A 10,212-nucleotide genomic window follows, 5' to 3' on the forward strand; every position below is an offset into this window, starting at 1 on the left:
ATTAATAATAACACAAAACTCCAAAATTGTAAATTATTTAATAAAGTCGACGTTTCAGTACATGAATTACGGTGCTGCGACACTTTTAATTAATAAGGGAGCTGATTTATATAAAATAAATTCTGATAAGACCACAGCTGTAACTTTTGCTCACAACGCTTCGTACATATTGCACTATTATTTAACGAAAGCTATTTCTAACGAAAAATTGGACGCAGTTAAACAATTGTTGGAAAAATTTCTACATATTATTGTACTTTGTCAGTGCAAGCAAACTGTACTTTTGGCAGCTGTTGAAAAAGAGAATTTCGAAGCCATTCGACTTTTATTCGAATCTGGAGCCGATGTTACACTGCAGAATGCTTTCTTAGTTGCTCTGACTGTTGGCAATGTCGAGATAATCATTTTTTTTTGTTTTTATTAATTTTAAATACAGTAACGGAGGCACACCCTTGATACGAGTCATAGAAAATGGGAAATTTTGATGTAATAAAAATTTTGATGGAACATGGCGCAAAAATTATAACTTTGAAGGCGCAGATATGAATCCGTATTCACTTAACCGAGTTATTATACCTTTATTAAAAGCAATAAGTGTGAGTAAGTACGATCTGGCCAAGTTTTTAATAGAAAATAGAACCAAAGTTAATTTTACATTTAAAAAAAGCGAAAGTACGAAAAATTTTGATATGGTGAAATTATTAGTGGAAAATGGAGCCGATGTTAACTTTAGGGATGATTAGGACTCGTATTTATTGTTTCAATGTTTGCAAATCAATCGCGACATGACTGAATATTTAATAAGTAAAGGGGCCAAAATGGAGTGGCAATGTCTAGAAAAAAACACTGAACATTTCTTCAGCAAATGTTTAGAAAATGTAGAACAGTGGAAAATCGTTCTTAAAGATATTCTGTTGGATCAGTTTGGGCCGGAAACAATGGCAAAGGTAGTGAAAACATAATTTCTTGCTTGTGAAATACTTCATGGAGCAAGGACTTGATGTATATAATGATCAGAGAAAAATCTTCTTGGAATAGTTGCAAGTAGATGCAATTTTCCTATTGTCCAACTTTTGGTTGATGCTGGCCTTGATATTGAAATGGCCAAAGAAGAAATGCAATATTTTGCCTGTCGCAACGTTTGATGCTTAAACTCAAAGGTAAGATTGTTTTTGATTTTCTTCATTTGGTGATATTTCAGTTTCTTTTACATTTGATGTTACACTTAAAAAACAATTAAAAATTAATTCATTAATTAAAATAATAAAGAATAAAAAAAGAGTCAGGTTTGAATATGCCGCCCTTAAAAAAACAGATGGCGCATCCAGTGCTTCACCATGGTTATCTGAAATAATCTACTAAGCCAAGCCCGCTTAATAATTAGTGTTAGGGATAATCAGTACATTTCAATAATTGAATGAATCGAAATATGATATTAACGAAGGAAATTATGAATTAAATCAAATAAGTACTGAGTTAATGATCAATAAATGGAATGAAAATATTGAAAAAATACCTATTGCAAATAAAATGTCACAACGTGATGAACCATTAAAATAGCAAAAAATCACTGTCGAGTTCGATTACTCCCCAATTCCCCGCTTGTTCAATCGATCATTTGAGAAACAAAATATCATTTCTCAGTCAAACAGTTGTCAAAACTTCCTTACTCAGGAGAAAAATCGTATATTTTGTCAGTGTCGAAGAATGAATATTGTTTAATAAACCGAAACAATAATAAGTGAATTATTATCATTATACTCTTTTAAGTTTATTTTAATACAATAACGTACATGTTGATGTCATGAACCTCCACACATTATTGTTTTTGTTTAAGTTTATTTGTTTATCACAAGTTTAACTCAAATTGAACTAAAACTAAAAAAAACAACTCTTAGTGTGGTGTCAATGAAAGGAATCAGTTAATTATTTTGTAAATTGGTTTTTTCTTTGTGCGTAAAATTGCTACTTCGGTTTCTTTTATTTATCTGTTAACAATTTTAATAAAATTATAACATTAAAATTATAAAATTTTAATAAAATTATAATGTTAATATTAATGTTCATATTTTAACTTCGTTTCGGGTTTCAATAATAAAACGCCACGCTGCAAAATTATACCTACCGCACCTATAGGTGGTAGGCTTGCAAATAAAAAATGCACTGTGTGGAAAATTTTGCTACTTACAAACGTAATTTATATGATGTAATCAACAAGTTATTTGCAATATTACTGAAGTAAATACAGTATTTGAAATACCTTGATTTCGAAATTATTTGCTTACTGATAAGTTGCACAAATTGCAATAACATTAGTGTTAAAAAATATCAATTTATTTACGTTGCTTAGTCATTGGAATTCACTTTATTTTTAGCTCGATTCTTTACGACAATGAATGGTAGGGTCGGAAAAACTGTCGCCACAGGTAAGATATCTCTAGCCAGAATTACTGAAAAAACGGCAAAATGTATTCATGGAAAACCATCACCGGATGAACTCAAGAAAAACATTAACCAAAGTAATACAGAACGGGAAACAATAAATTCATAAGTCAGCAACAAATTGCGAAAAAAACAACTATAAGGTGTGAAGAGAAAAATATTAGAACACAAAATTCTGAAAATAAACCAGTAAGTAATTTAAGACAAGGAGTGGATTGCTTTAAATAAATATCTCTCAACAGGAATTGCAGGGAAAATAGGAACCAAAAAATTAGAAGGCTGTACTTAGTTATTTATACAGGCTGTTCCGTCTAAACCCCACATTAGAAGTTTGGGAGTTCTAATAATGATAGTCATCTGAAAATTTGTGTACAACAATGATATTTTAGGTCCTGCTCAATGAAAATATTTTCAAGATGGCAGCACTTTTGGTTATACCGGAAGTCGCTAACAACTTTCTTATTTTAAATGAAAAGCTATATTTTTTAACGCGTTTTTGAATTACTAGAGTTATTTAAGGTAGTTTTCATAAGCTTTCCCTTTACCTGAATTTAGCCGTTTACGAAATATTTATGTTTTTTTTTGGATGTGCACCTTCCAGTTCAAAAATTGGTAACTTTGCCATTTTTTAAAATTTGGATATATTTTTCAGCTCATTTGAAAGAGGAAGCCTAGATCTTTCCTTTGGAGCTTAAAAAGAATAAAAAACTCCATATTTTTAAAGTTAAGTTTGCAGAACTTTTTAAGCACCCAGAACTCATTTTTTTCAAATGAAAGGCCGAAACTTTTATTTTACTAAGTGGTAGATAATTCAATTCTGCATCGATTTGTATTAACATTCCCTATACTAATGTTTAATAGCTTTCAAGTTACAATAATTTTTTGTTGGAAGTGAGAAATTCTTTAGTCATAGGTCTATTCTCATACTTTGCCATGAAAACGAAGGAAAAAATGTGAGAAATGAAAGTTTTTTAAACCAGCATTTAATGAATTTAATTTGTTTTTGGGTGATGGATAACACAATTTTGAACAGGGTTTATAGTTTAAGTTTATAGAATAGAATTTGATCAACAACAAAAATAAATTATTTTTGAAACGATTTCCTTGGAAATAATTCCCAGTGCTGGAATTACAAATTGTAATTTTTTTGATGAATTTAATTTTTTTTAATGAAAAAGCTGCTAAGGTCTGATAGTAAATTTAAAAATAATTATTTGTCGTTTTCGGGGGAACGATTACTTAGCGTAAAACATAAAAATATTAAAAAATAATGAAAACTGAAGAAGCTAGCCAAATAAATTTGTAGCTCCAGATTTTTTAAAGTATGATTTTAGGATTTTTTCCGTAATCTACACATGTTTCTCAACGTACCAGTGAGTTGGTGTGCCATTTTTTGAGCAGCCTGTATGTGACTTACAGTATAGTTCTACATAATTTGCTAAGTTTACCATACACTAATAAAAACTTTACAAAAACCGCAGTGATTGTTCTTTTATACATAGCGCGAAAAAGCCGCCGAACGGACGGCCTTTTTATTATAAACTAAGGGTACTGCCCTTATAAACAATCCTTTAGCTAATGGCTTTTTGTAATGACAAACAAATGTTTCTTAATTTGTTTCAACATTTAACGATATGTATCTAAGTCACTTATTTACAGACAATCAGATTTCGTATGTCCATAATCTTTGTCTTATAATAAATGTTATAATCATAAAAATATGTATAGAAATTCTAGAAATATTCATACATTCATATTTTTTCATACATAACTATTTTTATAATAAATACTAATAAATACCACGACTGCATACACATTTTTTAAACAATTTCATGTACCTAGTACTCTATTCCACCATTACCAATTTGTTCTATGTAACTTAATTTGTAATTAACAGGCAGTGCAGCGAGGAAATATAGTATTTATGGGAAACATACTATTTATTTGATAGGTAATCTCTCCGTTGAGAAACCGTTAAGAAAAAAAAATATCCACCAATAAACTTAGCTAACAGAGAATTGAATTTTTCGGCTTTCGGTATTATCTTTTGCATCTCTACAAGTATAATAATTAGACGTTTGCCTTTATGTCTGCACCTAATCGTAAACTCAAGAAAGCTTTCAGAATTACTCTGATAGGTAAAAATTAAAATCGATCATACATAAGAGCTCAATCACCTTTACTTTAATTAAGTTAACAAGAATAAAAAAGAATGTGTAATAGCAAAATTATTGTAACAGAGAAATAATTGAAATTGTCATAAATCACTTAAAAATGCTAAGTAGATACAGCGTGGTCCACAGCGGAAATGTGCTAGTGGAAACAGCAATGGAGATGGCAAAAATGCAAGTAGGTCTTATATTCTTCGTTTCCGAGATACAGAGGTTTCAAAGTGACCAATCCTAGAAGCTCTCTCCCAGGTGTAGTACATATAGTAGATGCAAGTGGTTTACTTTATTAGCAAAAATTTCCATATTTACCCAAGGGTACAGTCCGATACCTGTTACACAGTTAGAAAAGGATAACTACTGTAAAGGACAGATAATAATAATAGTAATACAGTGCTCGCATTAAAATTTTGAAGATTTTTTAAACTATTTGACAAAAATTAAATTAATAATTTTTTATTCCTTGACACTCAAAATTTCCGGTTTTTCTCCTGTGTAAGGCAATTTTGACAACTGTTTGACACTTCTCAATACGAAACGTCAGATTAATTTTAACAGATTTAAAGCAATTTTAAGCCTTGATTTACACTCAAACTCGTTAAATAATATTACATTATTATACGAGTTTTATAAGACGTTCTATAGAGGCAGGAATGGTTTTGGAGCACGACGAAGGAGTGATACATAATGCCAAAAACTGGCGTTGAACTTGGTGACAATTTACTTAAAATTTGGAAATAATAACGTCTGGAAACGTGTTCCCGCCAATGGGTACAAATATAATAGTACCGAACTATTTTCCTTGTATTAGAAACGGACAATTTGGACAATTTGAACAATTTAAAACAAAAATGAAAATTGTTGCTCTGAATACAAACTAATTATTAAACACTAACCGGCTCGTTTACAGAAAAGATGGTATGAAAACAATGAAAATAATAAAAAAGAATATTGCAAAATGTTATACAGAAAAGTTGTTGTACTTGATGAGTTTTATTACGTGGTAAAATTAACACACGTATTTTTAATACAACCAGTATAAACGAAACGTTGCAACTCGCCGTTTTATTTAAAACCTGTTAAGGTGCAGTAAGATGTCGTTCCTTTTTCACGGTTTTACTCATACGGTTTTGTGCGCAGGGGTAAGAACGAACATCGCGAACATGTTTACACGACACGTTTAAAAAGGACGGTTTTTTCAGTTTTGACGTCGACAGTGAATTTCTACAAGATGTCATATGCTCTATGATAAATTGTTAACGTTTTTTTTTGTAAATACAGGCATAGTTAGTTCCAACTAAATTCATTGGGCACTGTCTTTGATTCTCCGTCACTGGAAAAAGTGCGTGTTACTTGAAAACCCACAGACTTTTGGGACAGTTTTTCCTTTACACAGACATTTTTACCCGGGCGGGTAAAACCGTGGAAAAAGAACGACGTCTAACTACATATTTTACAAGGAAGTTGGTTCTGTCATCGTTAAAGTTTACCTAGATGTTTACTTAATACATTTAATAAATATATCTTTTTCCCCATATTTGTACTTTTTTTATAAGTATTCTCCTACATATAGGTACATGCGATTCACCTCGTGGATGGTAAACCTCTCGTTATCACTCGAGGTTTAAAAAACCACTCGTGAAATAAAACGTCCGATTTACACTCAAACTCGTCGAATAAATAACTGTTTTTAAATTTTACTTACGAGTACCTTGCTGTTTAGATAATTATTTATTTGAAGCACCCTTTTTTCTTGATAACATTTCTCACAGTAAATAAGTAGTTAAATACAAGTAAATGTAGGAAAATTTAATGACCTCAAGAGGTTTCTGTTTTGAGCGATGTGCTCATTGGCACTACAGTTTTAGTTTTGGGTACTTTTTTTGATAAATCTAGTTTTTAAAGTATATCTTGTTTTGTTGTACCTTGATGCCTTCCCAGTTTTTATTAGCGGCGTTTTAATCATTTATTAATTAATAAGGCATACAGTAACGTCCAAAACTCGGAATCGTTACAATTCAATACATGCTCAGACAGAATACTGATACATTTTATTAGGCCATGCCTTGAACATAGTCCCTATGTTTAACTTAAAAAAATACAGATCAAAAGATTGATCTAATTTCAGTCAAAATAAATATTTGATGTCAAGTTATTTAAATCAGTTTAAAACCATTTCGAATACTTATTTACATTAGTTTTTTATGATATACTTGTAGTATTTCCAGCGAAAGTATTTTTTATTCTGAAAACAGTGTTTAGTGCGTGCTGTTTTGTGGTCAAATTTTAACTCAACACGTCTTGTCATTGGCAGATCAATTTTATTGCAAGACTTTTACTTTACATTTAATAATACGAGTATAAATAAATAAATAAATAAATAAATAAATAAATAACTACTTAATAAGTCAATAATTATAAAATTGCTTGTCCCAACTGGGGATAGAAACTTGAAATTCACAGAGTTGATAGCCTTTATAACGTAGACCTCCAGTAAGAAAGGATTTTTGGAAATGAGGTATTAAATGAGATACCTATTACTTTTTTTTGAGTTACTTCTAACAAAGATATGAATTTTATAGGCATGATCAGTGTTCAAATGAACTCCAATTGATTTAAACAACCTAGCTTAAATAAATATTATCGCAATTTATGCGACAAAAATTGATACTTATCAAGTATATTTACTTAAGATATTGGAAAACACTTATTGATCTACTGATAAATTGCGTATAGCAAATTTTTCCCTAAGGAAATTTAATAACACCTACAAAATTTCAATACAAAATGTAAATTACATCGTCGGATAACTTTATCCTGGGGATAAATTTTGATAAATACATTATTGTAACAATTGTAACCATAGTAATTATACTAGAAATAACTTATCCGGGGTTTATCTGACGATTGTAAAATTCACCCTTAGTAAATAAAAATGGTAATCAAAAACGATTGTGTGATTGCGATTAATAATAACTGAAACTATTAAGAGTATGGATTTTTACTTGAAATGAGCGGTCTAAATACAAAACTCACTTTTTGAATACAAAACTCAGTTAGTTTTGAAATATTTGCGAAATACTATTTTGAAAAATTGTAATGATGACTGAAGAACGATTTTCTGTAAGTGGCTTAATTTTTAGTGTAAAAATCGAATGTCCTAAGCTGTACAAATCTTAGCTCCCTAATAAATTAGAAATTTAGCTTTACAAAAAGAAAAGAGTGAATTTTGCCTATTACCTACTTAATTAAAGCAAACGGAAATAAATTAAAACATTAAAAAAATCATTAGCTGCAGGTTATGTTGAAATAAAAATTCTTTTTAAATTTTCAACTCAGTAATAACTGTAAGAAAATTCAATCACATGATGCCATTCTCAGTTTCAATTGGTTCCAAATGCAAAGAGTTCGTTTTGTAACCGAAATCTCAAACAGTGAGTTTTACGTCAAACTCGAAAGTTTTTTTACACTAAAGAATGAATTGTGTAAAAAAGCAATAGAATCTGAAATAGCTTTTATAATTATAAATATGGTAGTGCCGGAAAATCATTTTTCAAATTTTTAACAAAAAGTGAGTTTTGCATTTAGGCGGCTCAAATATGGAATACAATTGGATTACTACCGTTTTTGTTTTATTTTGTTTTATGCACAAATATTTGTTCAATTCAATAATAACGTATAAGAACGATCACATTTTTGGTTACAATTTGTGGCATTAAAATTTTAAAAATTATAACTATATTTCGAATTTGTTTTCTTCTTAATAATGTTGGTACTTATTCCATAGTTATGAGTAGAGGTAGTACACTTTTATTCTATACCTCATTCTTCTTTTAAATCAATTGTCAATGTCAAAAATTTTGAAAATATGTTGGAATCCTGCGACATTACCGATACTTGGAGGACTAATTTTAAATGGAGTTGCTAACGTTGAAATAATTTGACAATTGAATTTAATTCTGGATGGACTTTACAAGTGATTACAATACTATACTTCAACACTGTCAAAATTTCCGGTTTTTCTCCTGTGTAAGAAAGATTTGACAACTGTTTGGCAATTCTCAATACGAAACGTCATATTCTTTCTAACGAATTTAAAGCAATTTGAAGTCTAATTCAGAGAATAAAATGTTGTATTTACCTCGTTTTCGTGTAAATCGGTTAATTTATTTCACCTCATGGATGATAATCCTCTCGCTATACATCGACGGTTAAAAATCCACTCGGCATAAAACGTTCGATTTACACTCAAACTCAGTAAATGAATAACTATTATCTTACTCGATAGAATAGAGTGCCCATTTGGTGATTTTTTATTCTATTTGGATTTTTTTTTATTCAGTTGGTGACTTTTTTATTCTATCGGTGAAAATATTAACAAAAAATTCTCAATAGACCTATAAGAGAAAACATTATATATACACGTAAAGAAAAGTTTGCATTATCTGCCTGTGGTTCTTTTTTGAAACTCGTGCGCTCGCATCACTCACAGATAAGGAACAACTTTTCTCTACTTGTATAATAATTAATAAACTACTATTTGAGCAACCGATAGCAAAGTGATTATTTCACGGTCTAAAAGTCCTTCATGAAAATACTACACCGACAACAATAAGAATTGATAGTTTTTGGAAAATATTTCTACGTTAAAAAACAAACGTGGCAAAAGTTAATTAAATAAAAGTAATTCTTTCTTAATTGCCACTTTATTTTAATTTGCAGGAAAGCTTTATACGTTAAAAAAAGGTTATTAAACAGCACTCCCATCATATAAAAATTTTGTTCATTAAGGCGGCCCCAGAGAACTGTCAAATATGTGTTTTTACACTTTTTTTACTTTTATAGATATCTCAAAACTGACAACAATTTTCAACCGGAACCCATTGCGGCGCCTCCAACTGGCAAATGATTTTGTAATTTAAAAAAAGTCTCGCTCTCAAAGCAATTTTGGGTTGATTTTTCATTGTTATTGCTAGTATCGGGTTCAATTTTTGCATGCATATTTACAATGGTGTTGTGCACGAATGGTGTATTTTTTTCGATCTGTGCAATATCTTCCGTTTGGCACCCAAGTCTCAGATCAGCAGATCAAGAAAACGGATTCATTACTAAATAAAAAATGTGTAGTTTTGTGGGGATTTAATTTCTAATCATTTTGCTTTTTGTTTGGTACTGCTCAGTGGTCTATTTTTTGAGATATGTATAAAAGTATGAACACATTATTTTGACAATTCTCGGGGGGCGCCTGAATTCGCAAATATAATTTAAATAAAATGAAATGAGAATTAAGTGTTTTATTATATTTGTTTTTCAGCAAATCTTAGAAGCGTGTTAGAACGTGTTTACCACATTTTATTTTTCCAATTAGACTCAAAAAAGCTTAAAATAGCTTTAATCTGTTAAAAATAATTTGACGTTTCGTATTGAGAAATGCCAAACAGTTGTCAAAGCTTCCTTATACTGGAGAAAAGACGTAAATTTTGAGTGTCGAAGAATTAACTTTATTTTGGAACGTTAAATATATGAAAGTCTAAATTTTTCATTTATTACCATTTTTTATTTTTAACATATAGATACATAGTTTTTAGGTTTTTGTAAATAG

At 30.0% G+C, this 10,212-nt stretch overlaps 1 long non-coding RNA gene across 2 annotated transcripts; it reads left to right on the forward strand.

Annotated features, from left to right (window-relative positions):
- The first annotated feature begins 610 nt into the window (after nucleotides 1–610).
- Nucleotides 611–3,011, forward strand: LOC135265956 (uncharacterized). Of its 2 annotated transcripts, XR_010333853.1 has the most exons (3): nucleotides 611–1,160; nucleotides 2,376–2,631; nucleotides 2,685–3,011. It is a non-coding gene; the product is annotated as an uncharacterized LOC135265956 (long non-coding RNA). The 2 variants fall into 2 exon arrangements; XR_010333852.1 differs by lacking the exon at nucleotides 611–1,160 and having other exon boundaries at nucleotides 2,242–2,631.
- The last annotated feature ends 7,201 nt before the right edge of the window (nucleotides 3,012–10,212 follow it).

Source organism: Tribolium castaneum, chromosome 4 (genome assembly GCF_031307605.1).
Source record: "Tribolium castaneum strain GA2 chromosome 4, icTriCast1.1, whole genome shotgun sequence".
NCBI classification, from domain to species: Eukaryota; Metazoa; Arthropoda; class Insecta; order Coleoptera; family Tenebrionidae; genus Tribolium; species Tribolium castaneum.